The sequence below is a fragment of the Caretta caretta genome, chromosome 1 (genome assembly GCF_965140235.1).
Source record: "Caretta caretta isolate rCarCar2 chromosome 1, rCarCar1.hap1, whole genome shotgun sequence".
NCBI lineage: Eukaryota > Metazoa > Chordata > Testudines > Cheloniidae > Caretta > Caretta caretta.
The window spans coordinates 112,538,561-112,561,540 of NC_134206.1; the positions used below are offsets into that span (position 1 = coordinate 112,538,561).

The 22,980-nt window shown below is 44.4% G+C and overlaps 1 long non-coding RNA gene across 1 annotated transcript; it reads left to right on the plus strand.

The window, feature by feature from the left end:
• Positions 1-5,353: 5,353 nt before the first annotated feature.
• Positions 5,354-22,861, plus strand: LOC142072607 (uncharacterized). Its single transcript, XR_012669132.1, has 4 exons — positions 5,354-5,501; positions 6,524-6,582; positions 12,130-12,283; positions 22,184-22,861. It is a non-coding gene; the product is annotated as an uncharacterized LOC142072607 (long non-coding RNA).
• Positions 22,862-22,980: the final 119 nt, after the last annotated feature.

The following is a 22,980-nucleotide window of genomic DNA, read 5'->3' on the forward strand; positions in this document are numbered from 1 at the left end:
GCAATGTTCAATCATAAGTTACAGGTAACAGAAAATTATCAAAAAGAATGAGGAGTACTTGTGGCACCTTAGAGTCTCTAAAGTACTCCTCATTGGTTTTGCTGATACAGACTAACACGGCTACCACTCAGAAAAATGTATAACCCTTATGAGTGTTTGTAATCCAGTTGTGCTCAGTTTTGAATGGAATGAAAGAATCCAAAGATGAACTTAATGGATCATACAGAGATGGGACTGGAGGGTTGTCCCCTTGTCATGTCCTCAGAATGCTTCCTGCCACCTTCACGCACGTGCGATTGCCAGGTCATTGCACTCTGCCAGGTCAGTGGAAGACCATCCATACTCAAGCATCTGGCATACCAGGAGATGCTTCATATTTTGAAGTGCTCTGCTATAGCCACAGGTATTGGGGCCAGTGATGTAATCCCATTTGATCACTGCATCTCTAGACTGGCCAATTCCAGTGTGGAGTCAATTAAGACAATGCCACATAGTCCAGGGCTGATCTGCACTAGGGGGTAGGTGCTCAGCTGGTGGGAGCTGGAGCACACAGGCTCCAGAGTCATGCTTTACTCACTTGCCATCATAGGCGCCGACTTCTGCAGGCGCCAGTGGGTGCTTGACTCCCCATTCCAACCCCTTCCCCAAAGTCCCTGCCCCAATTCCAACCCCTTGCCCAAATCCCCGCCCTAGCCCTGCCTCTTCCCTGCCTCCTCCCCTGAGCGTGCCACGTTCCCGCTCCTCCCCTCTCCCTGCTGGAGCTTGGTATGCCCGAAACAGCTGTTTTGCAGCGGCAAGCACTAGGAGGTAGGCGGAGAAGCAGGGACACGCCGCGCTCAGGGGAGGAGGTGGAGGTGACGTAGGGAGGGGAGCTTGGCTGCCAGTGGTTGCAGAGCACCCACTAATTTTTCCCCATGGGTGCTCCAGCCCCGGAGCACCCATGGTGTCGGGGCCTATGCTTGCCATAACTGAACCCTTGTCTGTTTGGGTGACAAAATTAGGAATTTAACATTGTCAAGAAAACTTGTTGAGACTTCAGTCAATTCAGCATCTGGGTTATATCATATAGCAGATGTCCTGGATCTGTGCATTGCCTTGTGAGCAATGCACAAGGGCTAGGTGAAACTAGACACCTTTATTTCAGAGCTTCATGCATGAATCTGTTTTTCCAGTTCTGTTTTTCATGGGTTCATACCTATTAGAGTTTCCCCTTCTGAAGGAAGGCAAAATCTCAACATGAAACTCACCCTGAGCCGGTCACACCAGCAGTTTCAGGGTATTCGCTTCTTAGCCACACTGCATCTAAAATTCTGAATGCACTTGTTCAACTTAGCCTCTTATTTCATCAGAAACTGTTTGCCTCTGCCCAGGTCTCTCTTTCAGCTCCTCTTCCAGTAGTGGTGTGCCTGAAAATCTGGGCTAGCTGCCCTGTGAGAGAACAGCCAGGTAACCTGCAAATATTTACTGCTAGTTGTAGCAATGACTTGTATTGAAATAAAAGTACAGCCTGATTCCTTATTGTGTTGTCACACCACCCACTAACGTCAACGCTCAGCACCTCTCAGCATAGGCGGCGAGTTATATGGGCCCATGGTGCCTGTGCGCCACCAATATTCCAGAATGTGGGCCCGGCTTCACCAATGTTTGGGGCTCTGCTGCTGGTCCTATGCCTGGGAGTCCTGGCTACTGCCCAGGGCTCCGCTGCTGGCCCTGCGCCTGGGGACACCAAACTTGTGTGGAACATGAGGGGTTGGGGGATTAAAATGAGAGAAGCTGAGAGGTAGACAGATCAAATAGGAACCTGCAAACATAGATCTTACTGAGGAACCTGTTAGTGGGAGTTTTCCCATTGTGCTCAAAGGGAGAGAGACTGGGCCCAAACTGATTTAAACTGTGTTTTAAAACCTGATGAAACTCACTTTGCTTGACATTTAACAGATTTCCAACTGTACATGGGAAACTAGAAGGTGCTGCTAAACAGGACGTCTGTACAGGAGTGAACGAAGTGTTGAACGTAACAGCAGGAGCATGCAAAAAATAAAATGGAAACATTTATTAAAACCACCACCTTTCCTGTATATTAGATAAGACCTCTTCCCTATGGTCTAGTGAAATTTAAGAAACAGATGTTCCTTGGGGGAGGGGAATTCTTCAGGGCAGGTTAAAGAATGGAAACATTGGAGCAATGAAGTAACAAAACAAGAAGCAGCTTAATCTGCCATACCATATACACATAAACCTCTACACACTTTAGTTCAGAGGTTTGAAGAGTTCAACTAAATTAATCAATTAACCAGATCCTAAACAGGTGTAAATTGGCATAGCATCATTGATTTTGATGGAGTTCCATTGATTTACATCAGCTGAGGATCTGACCCAATAAGCAGAATGTAACATTTTAAAATTGATATGTTAGGGTTAAAGATAGATAGATAGATATAGATATAAAAAATCGGCTTACAAGGCAGGTTGGGGGCAGAGCAGACTTGGACCCCTTCTGGGCACCACCAAAAATTATACAAAACTGATGCCCATGCCTCTCAGGATCAGGCATGTGTGTTTAAAGGCTTTGTAAGCGAAATAACTTGCCCACATATAAAGTTTATCTATCGTTTATTCTGAAATGATGAAACAATGAAATCACTTGAGTAATCTGTGTCTCCCATGAACTTTGCCACTGCTCAGGGGTAATGGGTATTCATCTAGTGGCACATCTTCAGTGTATGTTTTTATGTTTATAGGCTAGCAGCCAACGCAAGCTCCCTGAGAGCCAGAGCATCCAAGCTGCACAAGTGGAGTTGGCACTGTTGTAGCAGCAGCTGTCCAAGTTTGGATGAAATGAGAATAATCCAAGTATCACTAGTTCTGGAAAGCTTCAAACTGCATCATGCTGCCAAGGCTTCACTGTAAGGTACTGCACCTTGGTAATGGTGATGCTGGTAAAAATTGAAAAACAAAGTAGGGGCAACCTTGACTACTTTGCAAGGGGAAAACAGACCAATGCCCTCCCGTCACTCTGCTCTAAAAATGTGATAACTTCCCAGTCTTTTCCACCTGTGCATATTTTTCTATGGTTCGCATTATCACTTGCTAAATATATCATGACATCTTATTTACTACAATCCACAGCTTTCTGACTCCTGTGTGCCTTTCCTCCTACGTATGGATTTGATAAATAAATCCCTTAAAGAATTAGCTTTCTCTTGATAGCTTTTCAGAGCTTTTGCTTAAAAGTCAAGAAATAATGGCAAGTGATATGAAATACAAGGAAAGCACATATACGCTTCTGAGACCCTATGCTGCCTTTTCATGGCCAGTTTCCTTGACATTCAAGGTTAACACTGAGTGCTAGGTTGCTGAAGGCTGCCCCTTCATCTGTTTGCATCCATTTGTCTGGAGTTTGATGTGCAATGACACAAGCGTTAAAAGAAGTTCATTTAAATATCAGCATTAGGTAACTGCAGACAAGCCTGGCTTATGATGAGTCTCAGATGAGATTACTGAGTAGTTATTTATACTTTACATATCTTTGTATTTTAAAAGCAAGGAAAATTTGTACAGTAATGCCAAAACATGAGCAAATCAAAGAAAAATTAAACATCCACAGGCCAGAGGCACTGTACAGTATATTACTGATGTAAGAAAACCTACTGTTCTCTTGTACTGACCAAAGCAGGCAGCTCTTTCCTGTGCGGCTATATGTTCCTTGAGAGCAACATCTAAACCCCAGTTACGTCAACATGAGCCTTTCCAGAGACTTCAGTGGGCTTTGGATCAGACCCTTGGACGTAAGAGGCTAATGAAGTATGAATGAAGTAACTTCCCAGTAACACTGCAAAAGATCAGTAAGCATTCCTCCAAGTTTTCCACGTGACTTCTATACATGCAGTACCAAATATGACAACCTCCAAAGTCATTACTTTTTCACAACTGAAAAAGTACAGCTGCTAAAAGCCTTTTCCAGAACCTCCTCTTGCCCCACCATTTGTACATGATATTCAAAGTGTATAAAGCTTTCTGCTAGTACCTACCCATGTATGCAAACTGTATCAGGTGCCCTGCTCTGTCACTCACCAGCATCCATAAAGCTCTTACAGATGCTATTTTTATCTTGCACTTATCACTCAATAGACTTTGAGGGCATAAAACTAAAGCATATTTTCCCCAATTAGGGAAAAAATTTGGGAGGCTCCTTGCAAACCCTGCAGCTGAGTTTAACAGCCCATGAATGTTTGGAGTAATTAGCCCCAAATTATAAGTGACTGAGTCCCTTGTGCAACAGTGAAGTGATGCAACCATACACTCTCACTCTGAGCTAATGAGACATGCAACTACAGAACGTTTCAAAAATGCTAAGGCAAGGAAGACTGCTTGGCATTTCTGGAATTACCTTCCAACCTGTCGGTACTTTCACACCTAACACCATGTTTCTCACAAATTACAATATGCTGCCATCTCTCAGAAGGACCATCTTTCCTTGGCAAAATGACTCAAATAATGTCAGTGCCAATGATGTGGAGAGGGCCAGCTGCACTGGAGTGCTAGATTCCATTCTTCTTCTTGTGATTCCTCCTGCCAGGGGCTATGCACTGTTAGCACAATGCTCAAAATGTGTTAGTCTTTGTGTGCAGGGATACTTGTTTTCTAAACCCCTTGTTTTTCTGAATGATACACAGTAAACTGAATAGTGCCATCCTGTTTCTCTTCAAGAATACTCTAAAGAAAATGTAATCTCAGCTCCTAATGAAAATGAAATGAGGAAGAATGGCAGAAGCACATTGGGACTTGCAGAATAATCAGTTACATTGAATGCTTTAGTGGCAGCGTTACTAGGTCCTCTGGCTGTTGTGTTAGGAGATTGAGCAACGCAAAAAAAAAAAAAAAAAAAGACAAAGACATTTGTTCACTGGCTACGCACATCTTTCTTTCTTTTGTACATCTTACTTTAACAGAACTGGGCCTGGCTGACATTGTCTTCACAAACAACCTCTACTGCATTTTGTGATCAACACTTCCACTTATCAGTACTAAAGAGTAAGGGTGAAATAAATCTAATGGCAAAACTCCCAACAGATCCAGGATTTCATCTTGTAATTTAGAGGTCTCTTAATCCAGTGATATTCAAAAACAGAATGAGTTTATGTACCACTGCAAACCAGGTAACTTTATAGATGCAATAAATGCAATCACAGCACAACATTATAAATTTCAACAATAATTCACAACTCTGATTGACTTCCGCGAGAGTGGGATCAGTCCCCCAGGACATTGTTAAGTGTCTTTGGCCAATCGGTTGTGTCTTCATTCCTTCAGTTACCACTAGAGTAACTACCAAACAGCCCAACAACACGCACCTTAGTATGGCTCATTGCCATTAGAGTGCGTTGTAAAAAAACCCGCCTGCCTAAAGAAAATGTAGCGGGGACAGCGCCGTCCCTAGCCATTTGGGTGCCCTACGCAGCCCCCCCTCCCCCCTCGCGGGGTGGGGGCAGGTCTGGGAGGTAAGAGCTGCGGGGTGCCACTTTTGGGGGCCCCACAGGCCCAGAGTGGCCCGGGGGATTAGCGGGGGGCCGGGAGCAGCCGGCTCCGCTGCCCTCGCCCCGGCCCCAGCCGCGTCGCTGGGAGAAGGGATCCCCCCTCCCGCACTCACCGGCAGCGGCGGCGGGAAGCGGAGCAGCCCGGCCCCAGCCCGCTCCACTCCGCCAGCTCCCCGCCGCAGCGCCCCGCTTCCCGCCGCTGCCGGGTCGCAGGGGGAAGAGGCAGGGCGGAGGGAGTTGTCTGGGCCCCCCCAGGGACGGCCCTGCCCCTTGCCGTGGCTGCAGCCGGCGCGGGGGCCGGCCGAGGGATAGGGCTGGTCGCGGGGCTGGGGCTGCCGCGTATGCAGCGCGCAGCTGCCTGGGGCACCGTGACATTTCGGGCAATTTGGTGTCCAAATGTCACGGTGCCCTAGGCAGCTGCGTGTGCTATGTACGCCTAAGGACGGCCCTGAGCGGGGAGAAGTATTTTTATGTCTCGTGCTGCCAGGAAAAAAAGTCAGTGCTAAAAAAGAAAGAAACACAAGTTAAAAAAAAATGTGAAAGTAGTTTTGCAGTCTGATTTGTGGCATTCCTGGGAAGGCAGTGGATGGGCTGCAAGCTCTTTAGCGGCCTCCCATTTGTTATGCAAAATGAACCTGTGGAGAATACCCTGCTGGGTGGGCCCATGGATAGTGATTTGCTGTGTGTCAAGTGACCCTTTGGCTGAGGAGGATCCGCGCTGTTCACCATTAAGACCTGGTGCACAGCAGGGTTCTCACCAAAAATACCCAGCCAGCCAAGATGAGAGGCATTTTGGGCAATAATTTATCCAAACCATCCTCCTGTTCAGGCAGGCTGACACATCTGAAACTCAGAGGACGGAAAACGTTACCTTGACGCCACATTTGTCTAATATTCCAATATGAAAGAGGAAGGAAGTCACATAATGGCTTGAAATTATTTTCGATCTTTTCCTCCTATACTAAGATAAATTGTTCTATTTTTAGAAGTTGATTCAATTCTGTGAGAAGAAGAACACTGGAAAACTATAAAAGAGGAAAACCAGGTATGCTTCATTTTAAAATACTCCAAAAAAGTTACCTGTAATCCTTCAGTCCTTCATGCTCATGATTCTTAGTGTGAGACTCTGCCCCACAAAAGACAGACAGTGTGATCTTGGGGGATGAACGTGGAACTGGGAAGTCTAATGCAGAGGGAACATGTGGGGCTGGGGGCGGGCAGGGTTGCTGCTTGGATTGTACTGAGCATGCTGAGTAACATGGCTGAAGCCAGCTGCCCTCACTCAGTCTCCCCCCACATCCCCTCCACTATCGGCAGGCATGGGTGGCTTCTGGTCTAATGCATTCTAGTTCCAGCTGTGCCACTGACTGTGTGGTCTGTCAAGTCAGTTCACCTTTCTGACTCCGTTGGCCCATATGTAAGATTGGGATAATGGTATTTTCCCCACCTGCTTCAAGTACAGTTGAGGATTAATTAGTCAGCGCCTGCATAGTGCTTTGAACATAGAAAGCGCTATTTGAATGTTAATACCGATAAAAAAAAATAAAATCTTGCTCAGCAGTTCAAGCCAAATAGTCACCTTTCACAGACCACAACCTCGCGGACTCCCTCGCATTTGTTTGCTAATAAAATAGCAGTGCTACTTTCCCCTTTCCTGGCTGTTTCAAATCATCCCCTCCGTACATGTTTAGGGTGTAATGTATCCCAAAGCCTGGCACTCGACAGATGTGGAAGGAGCCATGGAATCATTTGCTATTTATGTTACAAGTTATTTCCAAATTTAACAAGACTTGTAGCCTCAAGAAGGAGGAAAGGATTTGGCATGCAAAGGTCCATAAAGACAATGCAATGCTATAGGAGCTATTTAGGTCGCAGATCTCTGCAGCTGCTTTTCAAAGCTTTGAAGAGATTTGGTTTTGCTTGAAAAAGCCTGAGCATTGCCTCAAACCCTTTTAAACTAACTTAAACAAAGTTTATAGAGGCTGCAGCACTCCGATGGGCATCATAATGATTTGTACTATGCTATGCAGTCCTGGCTTTAGCAGGCTATGAGCTGGAAGGACGCTGGAGGCTATCCCACAGATTAATCAGTCAGGTCTGTTGTGTTGATTGGCTGCATATTCTACTCTAACCACGCAGCTTATTGAGGTTTCAAGAAAACCCTTGAGTCTTTGCTCATTAAGGGACATTGAAAACATAAGTAGATAACTTTCCTGGCCTGGTTCTGATCCCGCTTTGACCAATTCCACACTAATAAATCAACTGACTTCAGGAGTCGTGCCTGATTTACACCAGCGTACCAAGCGCTGACTCAACCCTCCCAATTTAATTAGAGTAAATCATACTTCATTCAAACCACAATTACAACAATTAGTTTTGGGACAAAGACAAACAAAAGTAATAAATGAAGGTATATTTCAGTGAGGTTTATCTCTGCTTATTGGTTGCCAGGACTCTATTTCCTTCTTTGAGGCATCCATCAAGATACAAACTATGACTGCAGTTGGCAGACTATTCTTCAGGCCACTGAGGGTATGTCGACACAGCAATGAAACACCCGTGGCTGGCCCGGGTCAGCTGACTCAGGCTTAGGCTTGCAGGCTGTGAAATTGTGGTTTAGATGTCCAGGCTCGGGCTGGAGCCTGAGCTTTAGGATCTTGCAAGGTGGGAAGAGTCACAGAATCCGGGTTCCAGCCTGAGCTCAAACATCTACACAGCAATTTTATAGCCCTGCAGCCCGAGCCTGAGTCAGTTGACACAGGCCAGCCATGGGCATTTAATTGCTGAGTAGACGTAGACGTACCCTGACTTCCATTCTTTTTTTCAGCATCTATGCCAGGAAGTTATAAGAGACTGCAAAGTTAGAATCATAGAATATAAGGGTTGGAAGGGACCCCAGAAGGTCATCTAGTCCAACCCCCTGCTCGAAGCAGGACCAATTCCCAGTTAAATCATCCCAGCCAGGGCTTTGTCAAGCCTGACCTTAGTCCATGAGAGGCTTCGGGGGTGAAATGCTGGCCCTATTGAAGCCAATGGGAGCTTTGCCATTGACTTCAGTAGAGGCAGGATTTCATCCCAGAAGTATTAGCATTGTTTCTCAGCTTAATACCAGTATTCGTATTTGAAAGCCACAGCTATCAGACAATGTTATAAACAGTGTAGGTCACTGGTTTCTTTCGCAAGAGGGGGAAAAGGAAAATACAAACAGTGTACAGAATGTGAGTGAACTTGAAAAACAAAGCAAGAGCAGAACAAGATGAAGAAAGAGAGTGACAGTTATATGCACAGTTTAAAGTACATCACAAACTTTGTTTTCTTACAATGCAATAATAACCATGTCTTCCAGGTCACAATGAGGACAGCCTTTGTCTGATTTCAACACATGGCGCATGTAAAAATTCTCAAAGCTAATTTGGCAACAGTCCCACAAACAAAAGGCCTTTCTCAAAAATATTTTTTCTTGCCGAACATAAGTTTCACGTGGCTGGCACATCCTTGTCATAACAGAACCTACAGACATCATACCATCGGGGCTCAGGAGATAGATTATTACCCAGAGAGGAGAAGGACACATGGAGGTTGATGGGTTGGATTTTTTACAGGTGGTTGTTTTTTTGGGTGCATGTTTTTTGGTTCAGGACAAAAACCTATTTAACTTTAATACAAGGTGGAAAATGAGTTAACCAGAAAAGCTTCTTTTTCTATGGTATATAAATTTGAGTGAAATCTGATTAATTTTTACACCCACGTGGTGCTGCTAAGCAGTTGAGAATTTGCTAGCCTCCCTTTGTGCCAACAGTCTTACATAGCTCTGATCTCATCTTCCCTCATTCCATTGACAGTCAAGGATATCACACCTTGGTGCCATATATGTCACACACAATGCCTCATGGGCCTTCCAAGCAGTGCTTAATTTGTAATGAAAGAGGTGACAAGACTCAAGTAATTAGGTGAAAGGGCTCAAGCAATTTTTTTTACATTCATATCTGATGCAGCAGAGGTGCCAGGACTAGGAACTGCCATGCCTAGAGGTGCTGGAGCTCAGCCCTGCACAAATTGTTGGGCTCAACGGGTAGTGATCAATGGCTCCATGTCTAGTTGGCAGCCGGTATCAAGTGGAGTGCCCCAAGGGTCGGTCCTGGGGCCGGTTTTGTTCAATATCTTCATAAATGATCTGGAGGATGGTGTGGATTGCACTCTCAGCAAATTTGCGGATGATACTAAACTGGGAGGAGTGGTAGATACGCTGGAGGGGAGGATAGGATACAGAAGGACCTAGACAAATTGGAGGATTGGGCCAAAAGAAATCTGATGAGGTTCAATAAGGATAAGTGCAGGGTCCTGCACTTAGGACGGAAGAACCCAATGCACAGCTACAGACTAGGGACCGAATGGCTAGGCAGCAGTTCTGCAGAAAAGGACCTAGGGGTGACAGTAGACGAGAAGCTGGATATGAGTCAGCAGTGTGCCCTTGTTGCCAAGAAGGCCAATGGCATTTTGGGATGTATAAGTAGGGGCATAGCGAGCAGATCGAGGGACGTGATCGTTCCCCTCTATTTGACATTGGTGAGGCCTCATCTGGAGTACTGTGTCCAGTTTTGGGCCCCACACTACAAGAAGGATGTGGATAAATTGGAGAGAGTCCAGCGAAGGGCAACAAAAATGATTAGGGGTCTGGAACACATGAGTTATGAGGAGAGGCTGAGGGAGCTGGGATTGTTTAGCCTGCAGAAGAGAAGAATGAGGGGGGATTTGATAGCTGCTTTCAACTACCTGAAAGGGGGTTCCAAAGAGGATGGCTCTAGACTGTTCTCAATGGTAGCAGATGACAGAACGAGGAGTAATGGTCTCAAGTTGCAGTGGGGGAGGTTTAGGTTGGATATTAGGAAAAACTTTTTCACTATGAGGGTGGTGAAACACTGGAATGCGTTACCTAGGGAGGTGGTAGAATCTCCTTCCTTAGAGGTTTTTAAGGTCAGGCTTGACAAAGCCCTGGCTGGGATGATTTAACTGGGAATTGGTCCTGCTTTGAGCAGGGGGTTGGACTAGATGACCTTCTGGGGTCCCTTCCAACCCTGATATTCTATGATTCTATGATTAAATTACACACTGCTTCCAAGGGATACTTACCATTTAGGGCCTTAGCTGATGATTGGTTGTTGTAGTTTAGGTTAGCTACCTATGTCGAGTGCAGGGGAAATGCTGTTTAGTTAATATGGTTGCTTTTATATAAATAATTTTAGTAAGGGTTGGATTGCTTCCCATTTCTGCTGAACTTGATGATGAGAGAAGCTGTCCTAAGTAAGCATAAATGAACCCAATTAGGAGAAGCAAACTGATTGCAGCACCGCAAGTTTGACCAGTGAGGGCTGATTTTAAACAACTCTTTTATTATATCCTGGGGAAGTCAGCTGTGTGGCATCATTGTTTTAAACAAATTGACACCAGAAGTGTGCCAGATAACCCAAGAGTCATGTGAATGGCAGAGAACATGATCGACAGTAGTTGCCCACCCACAGATAGTGAGAGAATTTTTGCTACTTGTTGCAGCCGGTACTGTGACTGGTAAAAAAGTGTTGCACCTGTAACAACTTGCTGCAGCTTGTTGTGTTCAGAAATGTTGAAGATTAACTTTAACAAGCTGATTGCTGACAAATGTGCCTGATAAGCTACATCCTGTGCTACCAGCCATGCCCTCTTGATTTTAATTGTTATTTGTATTACAGTAATTTGATGGCTGCCATTTTGGCCAACATACTGAGGATTGAATCAGGGACCTCCAGAGCTAAAAGCATAAGCTGCTACAGCTTGAGGTAGAGCACTCTAGCTGGGGCTGTAACACACTCATATCCTCTGTGGATCAGGCAGAAGGGTGAGGGGACCTGTAACACACACACCAGTAGGTTACGGTAGTAACTAGCCAAGATTGGGGCCCATTGTGCTACATAATTTTCTAGCGAGGGACAGTCCCTACCTCATAGGGCTTACAATCTAAATAGACACGACAGACTAAAGCCAGGCCCACTAGGAATGCTTTGCCAGAATAGCTATACCAGTATATTATGGGCTCCTACTGTGAATGCATCTGATCCTGGGAAAACTGCTTTTGCTGGCATAGCTTATTCCAGCCCAGCAACCCCCATCCCCTCCAGCAAACTAAGCTACACTGGCAAAAACACAGTTTTTCAGTTTATCGCTGCATCTACACAAGGGGCTTTTGCCAGCACAGCTCTGTCAGTCACAAATCACGCCGCATGACCAACATCGCTCTACCAGCAAAAGTTTGTAGTATAGACATAGCCTAAAGCTCAGAGAGGAAACAGAGGCATAGAGAAGTAAAACCTGTGGGAGGATCACACAGAGCTCAGAGTAGACCCAGGTCTCCCAGTCTGGTGCACTAACCACTGGACAAGACTGCCTACCCATTAAACCCATATTAATGTACTGTGAAGACGAGTCTCTCTGTCCTGTTATGTAATTTCTGGCTGTGGAGCCTGACCTTTTGTGATAATCATCAGTGCAAACCTATGCAGGCTAAACAACAACAGGCAACATTCTCATCTAATACCGTTTTCCACCTCTCTTTCTGCAGATACAAATACAGGCTCTACTGATATCCCATCCAGTCCTACCAAGGTTAATATTAGCTGCTGCTTCAGAGGAGGGTGACAGCCATGAAAAAATGTAACCAATTGTACAATCTTGTATAGTATATAAGGAAGAAATCCTTCACACAGGCACTGCAGGTCTGTATATGTCTATCAATCTGCAAACTCCATTCTGTTTTGTGAATGCCATTTTGATTATAAACTGTCCTCTACTCCTCACTTTTGCACTGAGCCTCCATCCCGAGCTGGGATACTCAGAAGGTGTAAGGAAAATCCTCAGACCTGGCAGAGGTGCTAACAATGTTGGAAAACTATCAGGAGTCATCAGTGTTGGTGGTCTTCTATTCAAATGGGTCCACCCTAGAAGTGTAGGCTGATTGCAGTCCAGGGGAATCAAATTTCCCAGCTGGGACCCCAGAAGGGGCTACAGGTAAGTAGCTGATCACCCGAGGGGGGGTTTCAAGATGCTTAGTGATCACCTGCTAGAGGAGTCTAGAACTCTAAAGGTCAGATCGTCTTGAGCTTGGAAAGCTCTCTTTTTGGCCATCCATCACCATGAACAGGAAGACTGAGCAGGAGGGGTGGAGTGCAGGAAGGTCCTGAGATCATGAAAGAACAGTAACCCAAGCCAGAAGGCTCTTAAAGTATTGATGACACTTTGGGGAAGGGTTTGTAAGTTGCAGCAAATTCACGTTGCTATGATAAAGCTGTGGTAGCACATAGAATGGAAGCAGATGCTCATTATTTTTGCCTAGATCTGTAACTCTTGTGCTTTGTCTACAAGTGAAGTGTGTCTGGTTCACAAGTTCCTTTGCAAAGTCTGTGTGTTCCCATATTTTAATTGTGATGAGGTCCCCAAAGGTTAAACTGGGGAAACCGATGAGAATGCAGCTCGGGGGCAGAGTGTGCTTAAACTACTGGTGAGATGAAGTATCACCACTGATCTTGGGGCCTAAGGCAGCTGGACAGTGGGATCCCACAGCCCAAGAAGGGGATCTACTCCCTGGAGTGTGTTAGAGATAGGACTATGAGATAGTGTCTGGAAGTTGCTCAGACTCAGGGCTCGTCCACACTTATCAGGGGATCGACGTGCAGCGATCGATGCATCAGCAGTCGATTTAGCAGGTCTAGTGAACATCCACTGAATTGCCTGCAGATCGCTCTCCCGTCAACTCCTGTACTCCACTGGATTGAGAAGAGTAAGGGCAGTGGATGGAAGAGCGTCTCCCGTCGACATCACGTAGTATGGATCCCGCGGTAAGTAGATCTAAGCTACGTCGACTTGAGTTACGCTATTCACATAACTCAAATTGCGTAGCTTAGATCCACTTTTCCCTGTAGTGTAGACAAGGCCTCAGTAGATTGAAATGTACATGAAACCCCAGGGTTGGATGCAATACGGTAGGCTGGTGTCCAGTGGTGGATTAAAGATTTTGCCGCCCCTATGCCCTGAAATAATTGCCACCCCCCCACCCTGCCCCAGCTCACCTCTGCTCTGCCTCCGCCTCCTCCCCTGAGCAAGCTGCCGGGTCCTGCTTCTCCCCGTTCCCTGCCAGTGCTTGTGTGCGAAACAGCTGTGCGAAGGAGGGGGGAAAGGGGGTAACGCGGCATGCTCAGGAGAGGAGGCAGGGCCAGGGATTTGGGGAATCGACCAAGGGGGGGGCAGGGAAGGGGAGGAGTTGGGGCAGGGCCGGGGGCAGAGAGTGCGAACCGGTGCCAGGAGAAGCAGCCTCTGGCTGTTATTATAAATTTGCCGCCCCTGCAAATTTGTCGGCCTAGGCGTTAATATGCCGCTGCTGGTGTCTGACCTCAAGGGAGAGTTCAGCCAGGGCTGCACTATTCCCATAGAACTGTTATACAGTCAGTGTCTACAGGTATGCCCAGAGCACTGGATAGGCACAGTTTTACAAAGCCAAATAAATAAAATAGAAGTTTATGGTAATAAAACTATGTAGCCCTTTTCAAAATAAAATCCAGCTACTGTGTTTGACCTGACTACCGGCAGCAATACACTGCAGAGGCTACCTATATATTCCATAAGTAGTACTGCATTTTATTGGTTCTAGCTATAATACTCTAATTTTAATATTAGTTTATAGTAATATATTAAAAAATTGCCAAGGTTCTTGGCATTGTTGACCAAATTTAAAAATACAAATGTCTTCTTCTGTTGTGGGATTAGATGAAAAGGAGTAGATGTTTTCCTTATAGCTTCAGAAACAGGAGGTTATGAAGGGAATTTTCCTGATTTAGAATCTCAGTGACAGAGATAGTGGTCTACACAGTTGGTTGATCAGCAACAACTTGATTAGGAAGTTTCACTGTTATTAAAGCTGCCAGGGAAAAAGAGGGTGGGAGGACTGAGATTTGGCAATCCATTATTACAAGCCATTGAAGTACATGCTCTGAATGTTGGGAACCCGGAATCTTGTGTATCCAAACAATGCAATGTTACATTTGTGGATGTCTGGGAAACTAAACACTCACACCAGCAGGTGTTCATATAACAGCACAATAGAATTTATCATGTAAAGGAACAAGGAATATAATTAAAGAGAATTCGGGGCATCAGCTTTGTCTATCTTACAACACTCAGACAAACTAAGCAAAGGATTTAAGAGTATTTTCTTTTCCTTTACAGGTTGCTGGCATATATGTGATCTGGTATTTTCCTAAGGAATGTGATTTCCTGTTCACAAAGATAGTATTATTTCTTTAATTATATCAGTATTGTGCCCTTACATTGGTTATATTTATTTTTACTGTCGTTAAAAATGCCAACAAAATTGATGTTGTAAAGTATATCCTTGCTATTAATGCCTATTTAACTTGAGTAGCAGCCGTGTTAGTCTGTAGTCGCAAAAAGAAAAGGAGTACTTGTGGCACCTTAGAGACTAACCAATTTATTTGAGCATAAGCTTTTGTGAGCTACAGCTTCCGATGCATCCGATGAAGTGAGCTGTAGCTCACGAAAGCTTATGCTCAGATAAGTTGGTTAGTCTGTAAGGTGCCACAAGTACTCCTTTTCTTTTTATTTAACTTGTACATTTATATTAAGGGCCCCCTTTTTTAAAATATGGGCAATAGTGCACCTAATTTCTTGCAACCATTTATTGTGTTTGCAAATGCCAATAGCAAGTTAAGACACTTAATTGATCATTTGCACATCCAGCTATCCAACTTTCATGCCTAGTATGGGAACTGCTCATAAATTATGTAATTCTTCACATGTATTTTTGACAACCAGTCTGGAGGAGAGGGAGGTCCAGCTCACTCCCAAAACATTCAGAGGAGTAACAAGGTCCGTTGCTCCTTTAAAAACACAAAAGCACAGTAACTTGTGACTTTAACTGGAGTTAATAATCACTTCAAGTCAAACACAGTACTGGACTGATTTAGAATAAAAGTGAAAGGTTTATTTGCTCAAAAAGAGCAGGTTTAAGTGAGTTCAAGTGTGAGGAATAAAGTCCCAAATGATTACAAACAATAAAAGTGAAAATGCTTTTTAGTGACTAAGACATAACATAACTACAGCCTTGGTTCAAGGTAAGATTCTTACTAAACCTCCTTCCAGCAAGATGGCTGTTGACTAGGGTTGCCAGTTTTGGTTGAATATATTCTTGGAGGTTTCATCATATGACACAATCTTTAATTAAAGATTGATCTTTAATTTCTGGAGACTCCAGGACAATCCTGGAGGATTGGCAAGCCTACTGACCACCCCATGGTCAGGCTCTCCCACAAAGTCCAAAGGATTGGAGGAGTTCCTTTGTTGTCTTAGGTGAAAGATGATGTGGGGTTCTTTGCCCATCTCTTTTGTAGTCCAGTGAACTTTTGATATGTACCTTTTCAAATTCCAGTGCCTCTGTGGTGAGGAAAGGTGCCATGGACTCTGATAGAGAAGGTTCCTTTCTGGTTTCTGCTTTCTACAATGCAAATTGATCTGTCCCTGCAGCCTCTTATATGCCAATGAATGGCTTCTTGACTGTGATTGCACCTACATGGAGATGATAGCCTTTCCTTTGCCTAGAAAAACCAGTTAACGCATTCACCAGACTTGTCTGGTTCAAATACATTTTAGTCTCATATATCTTTTACATTTATACAGTCCTTTAGGCATTTACCATACATACACATGCAAAAATATTAATCATCGGTGTGTTATTGGTTTTCCAATGATACCTTACATGACACATATTGGATACAGATTATGACACAAGTGAATTGGGGTTCACTGAACTAGTCAGGCCTGCTGAAACTCTCTACCTGATGCCGTTAGCCCCTTGCCTTCTGGCACTGGGATGCTCTTAGGGTCAGAGCAATATTTTTTGATTGGTTTCAGAGTAACAGCCGTGTTAGTCTGTATTCGCAAAAAGAAAAGGAGTACTTGTGGCATCTTAGAGACTAACCAATTTATTTGAGCATAAGCTTTCGTGAGCTATAGCTCACTTCATCGGATGCATACTGTGGAAGATACAGAAGATGTTTTTATACACACAAACCATGAAAAAATGGGTGTTTATCACTACAAAAGGTTTTCTCTCCCGCCACCCCACTCTCCTGCTGGTAATAGCTTATCTAAAGTGATCACTCTCCTTACAATAAGAAAAGGAGTACTTGTGGCACCTTAGAGACTAACCAATTTATTTGAGCATAAGCTTTCGTGAGCTACAGGTCTGAGCTGTAGCTCACGAAAGCTTATGCTCAAATAAATTGGTTAGTCTCTAAGGTGCCACAAGTACTCCTTTTCTTTTTGCGAATACAGACTAACACGGCTGTTACTCTGAAACCTCTCCTTACAATGTGTATGATAATCAAGGTGGGCCATTTCCAGCACAAATCCAGGTTTTCTCCCCACCCTCCCCAACAAACCCACTCTCCTGTTGGTAATAGCTTATCTAAAGTGATCACCCTCCTTACAATGTGTGTGATAATCAAGGTGGGCCATTTCCAGCACAAATCCAGGGTTTAACAAGAACGTCTGAGGAACTTGGGGGGGGGGGGGGGGGGGTTGGAAAAAACAAGGGGAAATAGGTTACCTTGCATAATGACTTAGCCACTCCCAGTCTCTATTCAAGCCTAAGTTAATTGTATCCAATTTGCAAATGAATTCCAATTCAGCAGTCTCTCGCTGGAGTCTGGTTTTGAAGTTTTTTTGTTGTAATATCGCAAATTTCATGTCTGTAATCGCGTGACCAGAGAGATTGAAGTGTTTTCCGACTGGTTTATGAATGTTATAATTCTTGACATCTGATTTATGTCCATTTATTCTTTTACGTAGAGACTGTCCAGTTTGCCCAATGTACATGGCAGAGGGGCATTGCTGGCACATGATGGCATATATCACATTGGTAGATGTGCAGGTGAACGAGCCTCTGATAGTGTGGCTGATGTTATTAGGCCCTGTGATGGTATCCCCTGAATAGATATGTGTGCACAATTGGCAACGGGCTTTGTTGCAAGAATAGGTTCCTGAGTTAGTGGTTCTGTTGTGTGGTATGTGGTTGCTGGTGAGTATTCGCTTCAGGTTGGGGGGCTGTCTGTAGGCAAGGACTGGCCTGTCTCCCAAGATTTGTGAGAGTGTTGGGTCATCCTTCAGGATAGGTTGTAGATCCTTAATAATGCGTTGGAGGGGTTTTAGTTAGGGGCTGAAGGTGACCGCTAGTGGCGTTCTGTTATTTTCTTTGTTAGGCCTGTCCTGTAGTAGGTGACTTCTGGGTACTCTTCAGTCTCTGTCAGTCTGTTTCTTCACTTCCGCAGGTGGGTACTGTAGTTATAAGAATGCTTGATAGAGATCTTGTAGGTGGTTTTTTTATTGGAGTAATTAATTTAATATAGTGTCAGTGACTGGAACATGGGCCGTCATGCCCAGTGGTAGAGCAGGAGTCAGTAGTCAGGAATTTGAGCCAAATGTCAGACTGAAGTTAGAAATTGGAGCCGAGGGCCAGGTCTAGGTTACCTGTACAGGCGCAGGCGCTGTTGTAACCATGGGCAAATGCTTTGAGCAGCCACTGAACTGCTGTTGCTGGTCTTAAGAGCTGCTCTGCTGACTCTTCTGCCAGTCAGACGGTATAGCCCATCAGGCAGCCTGCTACAGGCCAGCTGCATTATTAGGTTCCCCAGGGACTGGCTCTGCTGCAGGCCCTGATTCCTGACACAATGTCTCATGAAAACCTAATCTAAAATTTATCTTAAATCAGCTTCTGCATGAAAGTTTTTATACGAACTGCGGATGGTCTGAAGAACCATAAACAAAACCTGGATTTCAATTTTTAAACTTAGGCATCTGCTCAAGTCCTTTGCTGAATTGGGGCTTATAGGGCTCTGGTGCAATGGCAAGTTATTTAGTATTTAAAATATTCTTAGTGCCTGGAGGCTTCACTGCAGTATCCAGGACTCATTGTGCCAAGTACTGTACAAATATGTACTGAACAGAGCTCACAGGCTTGGTTTAGATCAGTTTGAAATGGACAAATGGAAGTGGGGATGGGAGCGGGACAAAACTTTTTGGACAAATAGTTTATTCACCAAAAAATGCTGTTTTGGTCACTCTGAAATTATCTGCAAATTTAACATAAAATTGGGCCGCAAATCCCCCCCCCCCCCGACTTAGGTGGCACAAAATGGCAGCAGCAGGAGCCCATCTTACAACTTAGCCTGGTGACTAGCACCCTCACCTGAGATGTGGCAGACCCGGCTTCAGTTCCCCCTTTTGCCTCATGTGGAACAGGATTTGAGGTTGAGTCTGTTACATTGCAGGAGAGTGCCCTAACCACTGAGCCATAGGAAAGTCTGGGAAAGGGCTCCAGAAGCATCTCCAGTTGAAGAAATTTCACTGTATATAAATAAATATACAGTGTTGTTACAGCCATGTTGGTCCCATTATACCAGAGAGACAAGATGGGTGAGGTAATATCTTTTATTTGGACGAGCTTCTGTTGGTGAGAGAGACAAGTTTTCAAGCTACACAGAGCTCTTCTTCGGTGACTCTCACCAGCAGAAGTTGGTCCAATCAAAGATATTACCTCCCTCATCTTGTCTCTCTATAAATAAATAGTCACAGGAGCAGAGATTTAAACTTAGTTATCCTGCCTCCTAGGTAAGTGATTCTATAGCCTGGTGGTCAGGAGCATTCTCACTCACTGTCTCTGACCAAAGGACTACTTACAGGGTACACTTACACCCAAGCACTATAAGGGGATCCACCTCTGTTACAAAACAGAGCAGTGTTTCACAAATGCTAAAGTTTCAGGTTGTTTTAGCTTCACTTCTACACTTAATTTTATTCCGTTCTCTTAATTGTCAAAATCTGCATACATGCATTAAAGCAAACCAAGAGAAAAAAATGAAAGCCTCTGGATAATAGCCACTTTTCAAAAGTGTAATAGCTTGAGCATTTAACAATTTATGTTTTGAAATGCCTACAAGCAATTTGATCAGATTGTGATCTAAATATTGAAAATATATTTTAAGATGACATTGTCAGAATTTTAAAGATGCAAAAGAGCAACTAAAACCTGATATATTTCTAATAGTCACTGCTGCAAAAAAGTCAAAGTAATATTAAATAATCTTCTTAATATACTGAAAATTAGCCCCACTATAATTTCCTAGCCCAGAAATACTGAGACAGCCTCAAGGGCTTAAGTCTAACAATTTAAACTCACTGTTTTAAAGCCGTATTCAGTGATGTTGTAGCCATATTGGTCCCAGGATATTATTTTAAAATTGTACTTTTGAATATCTTAGGTAAGCAAATTATGTCAGATAAGTACTTTGAACATATTACTTTGCTACCCTTTAATACATTCACAAATACAGTTTCTGTTTTGACACAATCAAGAGGTTTCTGAAACTTTACAAGCTGATTTCTTGGAATCCATGTGTTTGCGCTCTCAGGAAGTAAACAGCATTAGGACATTGTGTATATTGTTCCTGTAAATCAGTAAATACTCCTCAGAGGTTCCAAAAAGAAGGGGGGAGAGGAAGAGCCTCAGACATCTAAAAATAAACCCATTCATGCAACACTCAAAGGAATCTGTCAATTATCTTTTTAGTTCTTCCTTTTTTACCTTGATTGTTTGTAGCACCTGACAAACTGGAAAAAGAAAAGGAGTACTTGTGGCACCTTAGAGACTAACCAATTTATTTGAGCATAAGCTTTCGAAAAGCTCACGAAAGCTTATGCTCAAATAAATTGGTTAGTCTCTAAGGTGCCACAAGTACTCTTTTTCTTTTTGCGAATACAGACTAACATGGCTGTTACTCTGAAACCTGACAAACTGGAATAACCTTTCCTGACAGCTGAGCCTGTTCCCCACCTTTGTGCAATGCTGCTGAGTGCCCTTAAAAGGAGGATTCATTTTGTCTCCACCACAGCTGCATTTCAAAGTGGGTGGTGCAGTTACCCCTACACATGATCTGTCTCTGCTACTGAAAGCTAAACTCCTGTAATTAATGTCTGCAAAGTACTTCAGCGATCCTCAGATGCTGGAGAAATGCAAATTGCTGTTATCACTAACACCTGCCCAAATTGCCCCACCTTTTCTCCCCAGTGGCTTCATATATGTATAAAACAGGAGGACTGACAGAAAAGAGCCCTTGTAGGAATGGTACTTATGGCTAGAGGAACAATTGCCCAAACTCAGCCTGTGGGACATCTGCCAAGGGAAAAGAAAAGTATAACAAATACAGTTCTATCTCCCCCTTTCAGGATCTACATGCAGGTGAACACAACCTTGCTGTCAATGGCATGAAAGATATTTGATGGATCTAAATGAACTATCATGGACATTTGACCTTCGTATGTGAATAGGAAATTATTACCCAGATAAATTAAAATAGCAAATTCTTTGCACCACATCTTGGGTTAAAGCCATACTGGAAATGGTCAAAATTAGTCAGAAAACTCCAGATGGCAACAAAACCTTCCACAAAAACATGAAATGAGAGGCTAGATGATACCTTTATATTTGTTAGTCTTTAAGGGTATGTCTACACTATGAAATTAGGTCGAATTTATAGAAGTCGGTTTTGTAGAAAGCATTTTTATACAGTCGATTGTGTGTGTGTCCCCACAAATGCTCTAAGTGCATGTAGTCGGCAGAGTGTGTCCACAGTACTGAGGCAACCATCGACTTCCGGAGTGTTGCACTGTGGGTAGCTATCCCACAGTTCCCGCAGTCTCTGCCGCCAATTTGAATTCTGGGTAGAAATCCCAGTGCCTAATCGAGCTAAAACATTGTCGCGGGTGGTTCTGGGTACATATTGTCAGGCCCCCCTTCCCTCCCTCCCTCCCTCTATGAAAGCAAGGGCCGACAATTGTTTTGCACCTTTTTTCTTGAGTTACCTGTGCAGACGCCATACCACGGCAAGCATGGAGCCTGCTCAACTAACCATCACCATATGTCTCCTGGGTGCTGGCAGACACGGTACTGCATTGCTACACAGCAACAGTTTATTGCCTTTTGGCAGTGGACAGTGCAGTATGACTGGTAGCCATCGTTGACATAGTCCAGGGTGCTCTTTTAACCGACCTCGATGAGGTCAGGGGCGCCTGGGCAAACATGGGAGTGATTCAGCCAAGTCATTTCCCTTTTAAGTTTCATTTCATGGCAATTCAGTCCTACCAGCAGTGCACTGTCTTTTAATCTGCAGCCAGCAGAAGACGATGGCCAGCGGTCATACTGCACCGTCTTCTGCCGAGCACCCAGGAGATGACGATGGCTAGCAGTCGTACTGCACAGTCTGCTGCCAGCAAGATGTATAAAGATAGATGAAGTGGATCAAAACAAGAAATAGACCAGATTTGTTTTGTATTCATTTTCTCCTCGCTCCCTCTGTGAAATCAACAGCCTGCTAAACCCAGTTTTTAGTTCTATCCTTGAGGTTTTGAGTTCTATCCTTGAGGGGGCCATTCTGTTTCTCACAAAGCCACCCCCTTTGTTGATTTTAATTCCCTGTAAGCCATGTCGTCAGTCGCCCCTCCCTCTGTCAGAGCAACAGCAGACAATCATTCCGCACCTTTTTTCTGTGCAGATGCCATACCACGGCAAGCATGGAGCCCGCTCAGATCACTTTGGCAATTAGGAGCACATTAAACACCACACGCATTATCCAGCAGTATATGCAGCACCAGAACCTGGCAAGGCGAAACTGGGTGAGTAGGCGATGTCAGCGCGGTGACGAGAGTGATGAGGACATGGACACAGACTTCTCTCAAAGCACGGGCCCTGGCAAAGTGGGCATCATGGTGCTAATGGGGCAGGTTCATGCGGTGGAACGCTGATTCTGGGCTTGGGAAACTTTCACATGCATAAGGGCACTTTCATAGAACTTTGTGACTTGCTTTCCCCTGCCCTGAGGTGCCAGAATACCAAGATGAGAGCAGCCCTCACAGTTGAGAAGCGAGTGGCAATAGCCCTGTGGAAGCTTGCAACGCCAGACAGCTACCAGTCAGTCGGGAATCAATTTGGAGTAGGCAAATCTACTGTGGGGGCTGCTGTGATGCAAGTAGCCAGCGCAATCAAAGATCTGCTGATATCAAGGATAGTGACCCTGGGAAATGTGCAGGTCATAGTGGATGGCTTTGCTGCAATGGGATTCTCTAACTGGGGTGCGGCCATAGACGGAACCCATATCCCTATCTTGTCACCGGAGCACCAAGCTGGCGAGTACATAAACCGCAAGGGGTACTTTTCAATAGTGCTGCAAGCACTGGTGGATCACAAGGGACGTTTCACCAACATCAATGACGGATGGCCGGGAAAGACACATGACGCTCGCATCTTCAGGAACTCTGGTCTGTTCCAAAAGCTGCAGGAAGGGACTTTATT